At 59.1% G+C, this 12,865-nt stretch overlaps 1 long non-coding RNA gene across 1 annotated transcript; it reads left to right on the top strand.

Annotated features, from left to right (window-relative positions):
• The first annotated feature begins 4,145 nt into the window (after positions 1-4,145).
• Positions 4,146-7,726, top strand: LOC122234713. Its single transcript, XR_006212625.1, has 3 exons — positions 4,146-4,264; positions 4,953-5,094; positions 6,734-7,726. It is a non-coding gene; the product is annotated as an uncharacterized LOC122234713 (long non-coding RNA).
• The last annotated feature ends 5,139 nt before the right edge of the window (positions 7,727-12,865 follow it).

Genomic DNA, 12,865 nt, shown 5'->3' with positions numbered 1-12,865 from the left:
ATCGCAGAGACTTAGTGGGGGGACCATGCATATGTCTGTGTCAGGGACTTTGCAGATCAGTCGCGAAGGGCAAGGGCCTTGTTCGTTCTGGGGGTCTGTGGAAAGACTGAGCTGGTGTGGTTCTGGGAGTCTTGCTAGTTTTTAAAAATAGTAGACTTTCCTTTTTTTTTTCTTCCTTTGGAGGGGGCAGCATGTGCACATGCACGAGCTGGGGAGGGGCAGAGAGAGAGAATCCTAGGCAGGTTCTGTGTTCAGTGTGGAGCCCGATGCGGGGCTCGATCTCATGAAACATGAGGTCATGACCTGGGCTGAAATCAAGAGTCAGGCACTTAACCGACTGAGCCCCTCAAGCGCCCCCAGACTTCCTTTTTTAGAGAAGTTTTAGGTTTCCAAGAAAACAGAGCAGAAAGGACAGAGCTCCCCTGTGCTTGTCGGCCCGTGCAGAATGTCCTGCTGATGACCTCTCGCATCAGTGTGGTGTGCCTGTCACAGTTACTGAGCTGTCCCTGGCACAGTGTTGCAGACTGAGGCTGGCACTCTAAGCACATGTCCTGAGCTGTTACCTGGTACCCTCTGTCCTGGGACCCAATGGCGTTTGATCATCCTGTCCCCTTGGGCTCCTCTGAGCTGGGACAATAGCGATAATGTCTCAGACTTTTCTTAGTTTTGATGGCCTTGACCATCTGAGGTGTGTCGGTCAGGAATTTTTTTGGATGCTTCTCACTTGGGGTTTGTTAGCTGTTTTTTTCTCATGGGTAGGTGGGGACATGGCAACTGCTTCTCGCACCATGACCTTTGTGTAGGTCCCATTTCCCTCCCTTGAGACGGAGAGGGCTTGGGGACTGGGGAACAGAGTGGAGAGAGAGAGGGAGGTAGGGCCGAGCGCGTGAAGGGATAGCAGCCCTTGGCTGGGGGAGCCCGTGGTGTCCCAGAAGCGGCAACCAGAAAGCAGAGCCAAGGGAAATGGGGGCCCGACGTTCTTGAACACCTGGTGAGAGCAGCCGGTGGGAGCACCTGGTGGGAGCACCTGGCAGGGAGCACTTGGCAGGCAGCTCTGCAGCTCCTTCTAGCTGGGGGCCTCAGGGGGGAGCAGAGGGTCCGCTTTGGCCAGGAGCTGTTGGGTCGCTGGCGGCCGGGCTCTGCCCAGGGAGCACGCGTCTTCCAGCTTCAGCCCGTGGGTCTGCAGGGATCCCGCGGGCACCCTGGCCAGCCTGCCGGCTCCCTGTCGGGCCTGCTCCTCAGGTCGGCTAACGGGGGGGTGTGTGTTCAGGACGGCGTCTCCCGCCATCTCCTTTTGTTTTTTCTGGGGGCTTCACTGTGGCGATGGGAGTTTCTTAGGGCTTCGAGGTGCCGCTTTTACCTGTGTTACCCCTTAGCACCCAGGTGAGGCTTTGAGGCCCCCGATTCTGCTGGTGCAGCCAGTACGTGGAGGGCGGCTCGGGCCGGGAAAGGCAGCCCTGCTCCCAGCCCAGGCTGCTTGTGGGTGACCTGCTTCTGCTGAGAGCTGAGCTCCACGGGGAGCCGGTGGGGGTGGAAAGTCACGCGGGTGTGTGCACAGCCGGACGCAGGGGCGTGCGTAGGAGCCTGGAAGGGTCAGGCTGGACTGGGTAGGGGGGAAGGTGCTGAAAGACCAGAAGCCATTCTGGGACGTCCCCTTCACCCTCCCGGTGCTTTGGTGGGGGAGCCGCCTGGAGCCCCATGGCCGTCTGGATCTGACACATCGCTGCTCTGGTGACACCTGCTTTGTGGTGAAGGTTGCTTCCTGCTTTAAAAAAGTACGTCTGGCTCCAGTCAGCCCTGATGCGCCTTCAGCTGAGTAACAATCTAGGCTCTTGGCTTTTGATGTTCTCAGCGAGCTTCTGAACACAGGCTGGTGGACGGACGACAGCTTTCCACACCCCTCTGCAGGACCCGTGACTGAGGCAGCCGTGCGTGGAGCCGGCAAGGTGTGACTGCTGGTTCTGGCTGCTTCTGGTGAGAGCGTTTCTTGGCCCTTCAGCCGTAGCTTCTTCCAGACCCTCGGCCTGTCTGCTCTTCTCAGCCTGGAGCCCCCGAGTTGTGACATCGTCTAGCATTTAAAGCAGAAACAGAACCAACTCTGCTCCCCAGGAATTGAACTTTTGTGGTTTGTCTTCAGAAAAGCAAACCACATGCTGAGTTGGACTCACGTGGGCTGCTTTAGCTGTGGGTGAATAGCCAGAGCTTCCCGCCTTCCTTCTTCCCCAGTGGGGGCTGGCGGAGCTTTTGCTGTACGTGACCCAGGCCACCCCGTTTTACTGCCGAAGAGCTCAGAGTTCCCTGTGTCAAAAACAGAGAAGTAAGGGAAAGAGAAGCAGGACGGCTCCCTGCCAACCAGGCACCCGTGAGCCTTCCGGGCCCTGGGAGGTAGGCTCGCAAATGTTCCGGTGTCTCGGGGACAGGTCTGGTGTTTATTGTGGAGAAAGACTGCCGGGTTCGCGCTGTGGTGTTGTCCTTTCCTAGGCGTATGGCTTTAGTTTCTGGATGCCCTGGTTGCCTCATTTGTGAACTGGGGTTAATGATCTCTACTCCCGAGGGTGCCAAGATGAGATACAGTTAGCTTAAGATAAGATAACAGACAGTTAGCTTAACCGTAGGTTGATGGTTAGTGCCACGGAAGCGTCAGCCTGAGACGATGCGAGTGGTGATGTTGGTGACGACAGCGATGCTGGTGGTGATGATGGGCCTCACAGCCTTGGCTGCACCCTGTCTGGGAGCTACTGCTAACGGCCAGGACACAGCCTGAGGATTCTGACCCCCACCTCTTAAGCCCACAGGACCCGTTCTAGCTCTCTTCTTTCCGACCACTTGAGGAGCATGTATTCTTCTTATTCCAACTGGAAGAAACGCTGATGTGTCGGGGCAGACCCTTCAACTTGTGTTATTGTCACAGCAATCGATCAGGTGCCCTGAACACAACCGTGGTTTGGCCGAAAGAGTCAACCGTGGGGCGGCGGGGTGCTGGCCGTAGAGGAGAAGGGCAGCGGACACGAGCACAGTGCTTATCTAAGCCGCTCAGTACTGTCCGTATCACCAGGGCTCCAGGAAGCGATTAGCTGAATGGTTTCCGTCAGAGGATGTTTTTGTGACCTCTCCTTACTCAGGGCGGCCCGGACCGTGAGGCCCTGGCCTGGCTGGCGGAACACGGGAGGCTGTGGCATGTCCGGCCCCCTCTCCTTCCTAAGCTCGGTCGCTGGCTTCCTGGAGCGAGGACCCGACGTGGTCCCTCTCCTCTGCTCCACAGTGGGCTCTGGGCTGCCGCGGGGGCCACACTCTTCTCCTGGCTCCTTCTGCATTGGGTGTTCTAAACATCCTCACTCGGGAGATCGAGTGGCTCTTAAAAGATCTGCCGTGGCCCGGTCTTAGAGGAAAGAACAGACAGAGTCCACACAGCAGTGACTCCCGTTGGCCCAGGAGGACTGATTATAGCTGGGTGATGGGGCGAATGCGTCATGGTTAGAGGCCTTGAAGGGAGCGGGAGATGGCACTCCAAAATACACCACCTCGGCCTGAGGGTTATTTTGAGCTGAAGATAATTGAGACTCAGATGCAGAAAGAATCCTTCTCGGAGCCTCCCCTATCTGACTACCAGAAACAACTTCTGGGAAATCAGGCTGCCACCAAGTCCTTCTTTAGGGCAGGTCTACTCCCAAAGGGGATCCCACAGATAAACCTATCCCAAGTCTCTTCTCCGGGGGTTTTATGGCCCTGAAAGGGCCAAAGAGGCCACCTACACCTGTAGAGACAAGTGATGTCACAAACTTCCTTACATCTCACTTATTTTCCTGAAACACATCTGTCTTTCCTAAAGAAGTCTATTTGTTCCAACTTTAAGAAGGATCTTTCTCCCCTCTCCCTCTCCCCTACCAAGTTATATATATAAACATCTAATTGAAACTACTGAACCAACTATTTGTCTTGGCTCCCATGGGCGCGTGACTAAACTATTTTCTTTTGTTAATCCGTTGCTTGTCAGTTTAATTCACAGGCCCCACGCACATAACATAAGAGGGGCTCCTGCAGCCTTCTTGACAGAGGCTCCCCAACTTGGCCAGTCATGGGGGTGGGGTGAGGGAATGCGGGTGGAAGGGGGGTGGGGGATGGGTGCTGGGACCGAGGACCCCTACACCCTCCATCTTCCTTTCTTTCTCCTATGTGTGACATCACGCTCACAAAACTCAGCAGAATGAGTGGAAAGATCAAGATCGCTCATCATGTCCTTGGCAGACATTGTCACGTTGTGAAGGTGAGTGGGAGAAGAAGGCCCGGTCGAAGGCAGGCGGGGGCCCCTGTGGAGCAGGCCAGGATATGCGCCTCTCCAGGGTGGGCAGCTCATCGCAGTCTCGGGTGGCTAGTGGATATTGGAAAATTCCACAAAATGTTTAGTTTTCCCCGGTGTTTTGTTTCAATCGGGTTCAAAATGTCCCACGTGAGAAACGAAAGGGGGATTGGCCACACGGCCCCACTGCACCCCGCGTGTGTCATCTGTGTGGTGCTCGGAGAGAACTGGGAGCCCTTCACTGCCTGGGCCGGGGGGACGCCAGGGGCTCAGCTGGCTCCAGCGTGCTTCCGGCATCGGGACAACCGGGACGGGGCGGCACTGTGTAGAGCGGCCCTCGGAACCCCGGCCCGGACGGGGCTGTGCTCACGTGGCCGGGGGTGTTTACCATCCCGGGCTTCACTGCTAGCTTGCACGTGTGAGCGGTCACACCCATATTTCCACGTAGGGACGGAGAAACATGGCTTCTCTATTTTGGGTAGCTCCTTTTAAATCATGCAGTGTGTCAGGGAGAGACACTTTGGAACGTCAGAAATTTGAAATGCAAAGTGCTGTAACATGGCTCTCAGCGCCTCGTGTGCTGAGAGCATGTCTGTTGAGAGTTACGTGGGCCCGGCTTTTGTGGCAATGAATCCCGATCGTCTGTTTGTCGCAGGCAGAAAACTGAAGGAACACGGAGCCCACAGCGCGGGGAGCGGCAGGGCTGGTGGCACGACCTTGAAGCGGGAGAAGGCGTCTTTTGCGTTCGGGACTTGTCGCTATTTTAAGCATAACGGTGACATCTGGTATCGCTACATGTTGGTATCGCTACATGTTGTCTCTTTCAAGCGGTAACCATTTTTCCCTCTGAATGAAGGCAGCGTCTGGTTCCGAAAGCCTTTTCCAGAATTTCTGGTTGCCACGGGCTTTCGTTTGGATGGTTTGGACGGGTTACGTCACTCTGGCTCAAGCCGTCCGCCTGGCCTCTGGGTCACTGCTTACGCTCTGTGCTAGCTGGGATCCGTTTCTTCCTGGGAGAAAATAAGATCTACTGGATGATACCGTCCCTCGATCCAAGATCCTTAACTAGGGATCACCCAGGAGAGAGGCAAAAAGCTGAGCCGGCCCCTCCTGCCTGTTTCCAAGCAGTGAGCGAGGCTGCTGCACCATGTCTGGCCCATCGTCCTGCAGGGTGGGCTGTGCCGGCAGGCCCTGCGAGCCTCCCCACCGAGCACGGGGGACCCCCCTGCGCCCAGACCGTGGGACGCCCAGAGCCTCCTCCGTTCGGGGGCTCGAGAAAGACCAGCGGAAACAAAAGGCCCACTTCAAAAAACGCACAAAGGGCTTAACGGACATTTCCCGAAAGGAGAGACCCAGACGGCCAGCGGGCCCCCGAAAGAAACTCCTCGCGGAACGTGGCTCACAGCCACCCCGAGGTACCGTTTCACACCCACTGGGGTGATGACGAGAAAACAAAACGCGAAATAACGAGTTCTGGCGGGACGGGAAACGGTGCGGCCGCTGTGGAAAACGGCGTGGTGGCTCCTCCGCAGGTGGAACGTGGAGTCACCGTATGGCCCGCGATCCCGCTCCCGGGTGCACGTCCAAGGCCGCCGAGAGCGGGGCTCTGCACGGACCGCCGTGCGCCCAGGCTCGTAGCAGGTCTATTCACAGCAGCCAAAGGTTCAAACGACCTGAGTGTCTCTAGACGCACAGATGGCTGGGCACACGTGCCCTGTCCACGCAGGGGAGGGGAGAGGGTGGCTGTGGAGGCAGAGCCCAGGACCGGCCTTTCTCTGCAAGGTCTCCGGGGCCAAGAGCTGCCAGCTGGCATCTCGGAGGAGCCCCCCCCCCCCCCCAGGCCAGGAGGAGGCTCGGGGGCATAAACACAAGCACGTCTTGGCCTCGTGTTCAGTGACAGGGTGTTCAGGGAGCCGCAGGACAGTCCGAAGGCTTCACATGAGGCAGTTCTCCGGGCAGGACGCGGGGCTGCTGGGGCCCTTCCCAGCAGGATCCCCGGAGAACTCCAAGTTCGGTCTCTACATTTTCATTAAGAGCTTCCACCCGGGGAGAATGATGGATTAGATTTTGCTGTTGGAAAGAAGCCAGATAAAATTAGATGCCTCTTGGCTCCCCACCACCCACCCCTTGCCCCTGTTCTTTTCTGAAAGCTTTACTTTTCTCTCTCTGTTCCTGGCAGGAAGGAACCGAGCGGGTACGGTCGCTTCCTTGAGCCTCCCTGCCTTAATTTCAAGTGTGATTTTGCTATCGCTCTAATTTTCTTCTGTTCTGGAACAGCTTTGGGCCTTGGGCTCTGCATTGGGGGGGTGTGTGTGCGTGTGGTTTCTGTTTTCTTTTCAGTAAGCTTGTTAGAATTTATAGCTGGAAACGGAGAGAATACTCTGCCTCACAAAAGAAATTCATCTGATTCCTCACGTCTTGTCTCTTCTCTCCAAGTTCTCGTTCTTGGCCAAGCTGACCTGCCGTCTCATCCACCTAAATAGAATCGGGTTTGCCTCCCAGCCAGCCACTTTGTAGCAAAGCCGGGTTCTGACGGTCTGCTGTCTTCTGTTACCGCGCGCCGACAGTGGATTTCAAGAAGAGCTGTTGTGTTTTCCCAGTGCAGGAAAGGAAAGACTAGGGTTCCATCTGTCCAGAGGAGCTGAGAGCACATGGTTGGCAAACCTCCAGGGACAGACTGTGAGGCGGTCGCAGGTTGCAGAGGGCGCCGGAGCCGGGCGTGGGTGCCCCTCACGTGGGTGTTGTTTTCTTGAAGTCGAACCCTGTGGAATTCAGCAGAGACCTCGAGCGGATTCGAACAGCCTCAGCCCCCACGTCCCGGGTCTCAAATTTACGTGTGGGAGGAGCCGCCCCGGCAGAGCTGCCTGCCCGCCATGCAGCCGAGTACCTGCTCCCGCAACCTGACCAGAACATTCCCCTTGTGCGTGCAGGCAGCCCACGCTCGGGCACGCCATGGTCCGAAGGGCCGGTCGTCCGGAACCCGGCGTTCCCAGCGACGAGAGCCTCACGCGTCTCTCCAGGCCTTTTTCTGGGCCGCCAGTGTGGACACGGCAGACACACAGACGCACAGACACGGCCTGAGAGGGTCTTCCTTCCAGCCCTGCCCTGAGTTCCCGCGCTGTCCTGCAGGGGCACCCCGGGCAGCTGAAAGCAGCTTAATGGACAGTTTTGTTGGTTTGGTGATGCCATCTCATGACGACATTACCCAAATCCCTTGGAACATTTTTGCGACTGTGGATTCAGGGGCCTGGACCAAGGGACTCGGCAAGGGAGGTGTGATCTGCCTGCTGCCCCTTGGGCTCGGAACTGGACCTCAGAGCCACCGTCGGGTCACGGCGGCCATTCCCATGGCTGTGCTGGTGCCCCCTGGGCCAGCAGTGGCCGTGTGCGATTTTGTCAGTCATTTCTTTCTTTAAAAAAGATTTTTTTTTAATCTTTATTTTGAGAGAGAGAAAGAGTGTGAGCAGGGGAGGGGCAGAGAGAGGGGGAGACACAGAATCCGAGGCAGGCTCCAAGCCCCGAGCTGTCAGCGCGGAGCCCGACGCGGGGCTCGAACCCACGAACTGTGAGATCATGACTTGGGCCAAAGTCGGACACCGAACCGACTGAGCCACCCAGGCGCCCCTCGTCGGTCGTTTCTGACTCGCCATTGGTGCCGGCCGCAGCGAGGAGGAGCCGGGGTGCCCGCCACGTGCCGCTGGACACCGCGGCCTCTGTGCCCCGGAAGTGTGGCTGGCCCGCAGTGAGGGGCTTCGGGGCGGAGACCCACCCGACGGGGAGACTTGGCACAGATCGCGAGACGGCAGGTGAATAACGCGCTATATGCGTTATGTGGCCGGGTGGTAGTGTTTTAGACCGATCCGGTTAAGTGTATCATTCACATTAACTCTGTGTTTCCTTTTCCTTTTACGATACGGGCAGCTCCTGGAAAACTCAACAGCCGAGGGGCGCTCGGCCGGCTCTGTCGGAGGATCATGCGGCTTTTGATCACGGGGTCGTGAGTTCCAGCCCCACGCTGGGTGTAGAGGTTATTATTTAAAAAAAATTTTTTTTAATGTTTTTATTTATTTTTGAGAACAGAGGGAGACAGAGTGTGAGCAGGGGAGGGGCAGAGAGAGGGGGAGACACAGAATCCGAAGGAGGCTCCGGGCTCCGAGCTGTCAGCACAGAGCCCGACGTGGGGCTCGAACCCACGGAGTGTGAGATCACGACCTGAGCCGAAGTTGGACGCTCAACCGACGGAGCCACCCAGGCGCCCCTAGAGATTATTTAATAAAATCTTAAAAAAAAAAGGTGAGTCTGTGGCTCATATGGTATTTCTTTGGATGGAGCTGTGCCACAGCCGCCTTCTCAGAACACACGTGCACAGACACGCACGCAAATGAGCACACGCCATCGCACGCAAACACGTGCATGTGTATGTGCGCGCAGATGTGGATGCGACACGGTGCATGGTGCGTGAGTGCACACGAGCACGGGCACACGCACGTGAGTCCTGCTCAGGACGCAGCTGGATTCCGGCCGACGCTGGGGCGCCGGGGGCCTCGAGGCTCCTGGAGGGGCGGGGAAGTAACAGGCCTGAGGTCACAACGGGGAACGGGGCCATCCCCTGTCCCGAGTGCATCAGTCACATGTCCTAAGGACGCTGTCCTGCAGGGCGTGCCACGAGTGTGGGAACCTCGGGCCGTGACGGCGGGAAGGATGTCAGACACACCGGCCTCTCTCTGCTCCAACTTTCTCTGCCACCCCCGGTCTGTGATTCTTTTTTTTTTTTTTTTTTTAATTTTTTTTTTAGCGTTTATTTATTTTTGAGACAGAGAGAGACAAAGCATGAATGGGGGAGGGTCAGAGGGAGGGAGACACAGAATCTGAAACAGGCTCCAGGCTCTGAGCTCTCAGCACAGAGCCCGACGCGGGGCTCGAACTCACGGACCGCGAGATCATGACCTGGGCTGAAGTCGGCCGCTTAACCGACTGAGCCACCCAGGCGCCCCCGGGTCTGTGATTCTAAACGAATTGATTTTTCACGGTTTCTTCTGTTTTAAAAAACGAGGCGAAACGCACATAAAATTAACCGCTTAGTACTCGACAAGGCAGCGGCATTTAGCACATTCGCAGTGCTGTGCACCCACCACCTCTGTCTCGTTCCGGAACATTCCCATCACCTGCCCCCAAAAGAAACTCTGTACCCGGTAGCGGTCACTCCCCACCCACTGTGCTCTCGGTGTCCGCGGGCTCGCCTGCTCCGGGCGCGTCCCGTCAGTGGAGTCACGCCGTGTGGCCTGTTGCCTGGCTTTCCCCGCTGAGCCGCCCGCGTGTGAGGTTGGTGTTGCGGGATACGTCCGTGCCTCTTTCCCGCGACGTTCCGCGTGTGGATGGGGTGCTTTGTCTGTCTGTCCGTCTGGGGATGGACCTGCGGGTTGCCTCTGCCTTTTGCTGTTGTGCTGCCGCGACGTGGGGCCGAGTCTGACACCTGCCTCCGTTCCCGTAGGGTCTGCGCCCACGGGTGGAGAGGGGCCGCCTTCAGGACAGGCTCCGGCCCCTCTCCCACAGCCCCCTCGGGACCTTGGAGGGACCCCCGTGTTGCTTCCAGACCGAATGCCGTGCGGCTGGCTGGAGGCCGGCGGGGCCCCTCCACGGGGGTCCAGCCAGCGAGCCTCTGGGAGCCGCCCCCGGGCTTCGGGCCCTGGAGCAGCGGATCTGCTGCTCCCTCAGGGAGCGGAGGCTGACCGTTCATTCAAGCCTCTGCCGAGAGAGACCTTCGTACGTGTGCGTTGGAAGGCCGAGATCTTCTCATAAAGTGGGGCCAGAGTTCACTTCTCAGACCCCCGGATGAGCGCTGGGGCGGGGCGCGTGGGGGCCTCGGGCCCTTTGGCCGGGCTTTCCGCCCGTGGAGGCTGGTGCTCCCGGCCCACCCTCTTGGCTTCTTTGTCTGTTACGTTGGGCGGCGAGTGGCTGCGCCGTGGGGGCCCCGGGCAAAGGCGGGAGACCGCGGGGCGGTGCGCGGCGGTGGGAGTGAGGAAGCGGGGGTGCCTGGCGGAGTCCGGGGAGGGAGGGCGGGTGCGGCACGCTGCCCGCCTGCTCGCCCGGGGCCCTGTCTGCTGGGGGACGGGCCGCCGGGCCTCGCAGGGCGGCCTCGGGCTCCTTTACCGAGGCAGCGTTCACCTGGCACAAAATAACCATGTTGAGGGGAGCAACTCGGTGGCGTTTAGGGCATTCACGAGGTCGTGCGACATCGCCTCTCTCTGGGCCCAAGACATTTTGCTGTCCCCAAATGAAACCCCAGGTCGGTTGGCACTGGCTCCGGTGCCCACCGTCTACTCCCCGCGTCTGTGGCTTGGACCCCTCCAGGGACCTCCCAGAAGGGGAACCACAGCATGTTCCCGTGGCGGCGGCTTTCCGCGGGCGCGACGTCCTCCGGGTGCGTCCGATCGGAGCGCGCGTCAGAATCCCCTTCCTTTCTGAGGCAGGGTGGTATTCCATCCTGTGGATGGGCCCCGTGTTGCCCACCCTCCTCTCTGGGCGGACTCTGCCCCGCTGTGGACACTGCGGCACAGGTCCTCGCGTGCGGGGGTGGTCGCGGGGCGGCTCCGCGGATGGGTCTGTGGGGCGGGTTGGGTCTGCGTGGTTCCCTGCGTCTCCTCCTGGGGCCCCTCCGGGAGGTGCGGGTGTCTGCCCCCGCCTGGCCCTGCTTTCCACGAGCCGCCTGCAGGGAGGCCGCGAGCAGAGCCACGCGTCTGCGCACAGGCTGCGTTGGGGCCGCCGCTCTGCGCCTGCGGATCAAAAAAGTTGTTCCCGGACCTCGGCTTTCAAGACAGCTGAAGGATGTTCGTGGGAAGAGGCCTGTGGGATGATAAAAAGTCGACATTTGATCTTTGTCCCCAGGCACTGGCCCCTGGGGCGGGTGAGGCTCTTTGGCTTGCTGCTGAGACGCCTGGGGGCTGCTCCCAGAGAGACCAGTGGAGGAGCAAAGTGATGGGGATTGACGCCCAGCCTCCGGTGATGCGATCAATCGCGCTTCTGTAATGAAACCGCCCCTGGGCTCCTGGGGAGAAGGGACACATTGAGGTGCCGGGAGGGTGGTGCCTCCCCCCCCTCCCCCACATCTCCCCACCCCCCTCCCCCCGCAGGGCCTGGAGCCTCCGAGCCCCTTCCCCACCCCTTGCCCTGCGTGTCTCTTCCATCCCTGTTCCCGAGTCTTATCCTTCATAAGAAACCCCCAAACTCTCCGGGTGACCTGATACTGTGGCACCTGACATGGGGGAGTCTCGAGGGGCCCCTCAGCCCGGGGGGTCTGCACTGACGTTGGCGGTTGGTATCGGGATTGAGTTCAGTCGCAGGACCCCCGGCTCGTGTCCGGAGAGCGGCAGACTCGGCTGATGTCAGGAGAAAAGCGCACACGTCGTGTTGGTCGTGCCCCGAGTGACAGCAGCTCAGTGGCCTCCTTTCTGACGTGGGAGGTTCTCGGGTGGGAGGAGGCGGAAGTTTGGAGCCTCCTGTGGAACTGGACAGTCCTGCGTCCATGGCCCCACCGCCCCTTGTCCACCTCCCACACAGCGAGGGCGTTCCCCGTGTCCTAGATCACCAGGGCCAGGGACTGGGCAGCAGCGGGCGGTCGTGCCCAAGCCCGTTCGAATCTTAAGCCTGCAGCCTGCCGCCCCAACTCAGGCCTCTGCCCTCAACACTCTGGTGCTTCCTGTGCCCTGTGTCCGTGGCCCCTTCTCTGCCACCCGTGGGCGTAATAAGCTGTCCTTGCCCGGAGCCTCTCCTCTGTGGACATGAATATTTGGGGGACCCTGATCGGCTCACACTGTGTTGATGGTGCGCAGGCCTCAGTGAAGTTCCTCTCGAACGGGAAGCTACTCCCACGTCTGCGCTGCACTAGGCCAGCAGGGCTGGCCGGGGCTCACTAGGGTGGGACGTGGTCACCTTTGGGTGTGGCCCCTGCCCCAAGGCTGAGCCCGGGGTCCTGGGAGCCTCCGCCTGGGCTCTGAGGTGCTGCTGATTCAGTGCATTTCAGTTAGGCAGGAAGTTCCTGAGAGGAAAACCACAAGCTTTATGTTTATTTAATTCCAGCCATTCTGTGGTTTTTGGAGATGGCCTTTAAAGATTTGTTTTTGATTTTTATCTCAAAGAGAATGCAGAAAAGCCCATGGGTCGGGCTCCAGAGAAAATACACACAAAGAAGAGAAGTGAATTTGGATCTCACCAGGCAGCTTTCGGGTAAGCAAGTGGCAGGATGGGGCTGGGGTACGTCCCCTCAGGGTAGCAGCCCTGCGTGGCCTGCACATGTGGGTCACGGAGACACGCTCTCTGGAATCCAAACGGGCCTTGAGTTCAGGCCCACGGGCAGCCTGCGCTGGAGCTTGGGCTCTGGGGAGGCCTCCCTTCACGGACCCAGGGTACCTTGTTCACCCCTCTGGCCACAGCGAGGGGCCAGGCCTCGGGGGTCCTGTCCAGCACCACCGGAACCCGTGGGGTAGGAAGCGGCCCCTGGAAACACCATGATAGGTGCCCATCTTGGCTGGGGGAGGGGTGGGGGGTGCCCCGGGACAGTGGCACCGTCAG

The sequence above is a fragment of the Panthera tigris genome, chromosome E3 (assembly GCF_018350195.1).
Source record: "Panthera tigris isolate Pti1 chromosome E3, P.tigris_Pti1_mat1.1, whole genome shotgun sequence".
In the NCBI taxonomy this organism is placed as follows: domain Eukaryota; kingdom Metazoa; phylum Chordata; class Mammalia; order Carnivora; family Felidae; genus Panthera; species Panthera tigris.
This window is presented reverse-complemented; position numbering and strand designations above follow the sequence as displayed.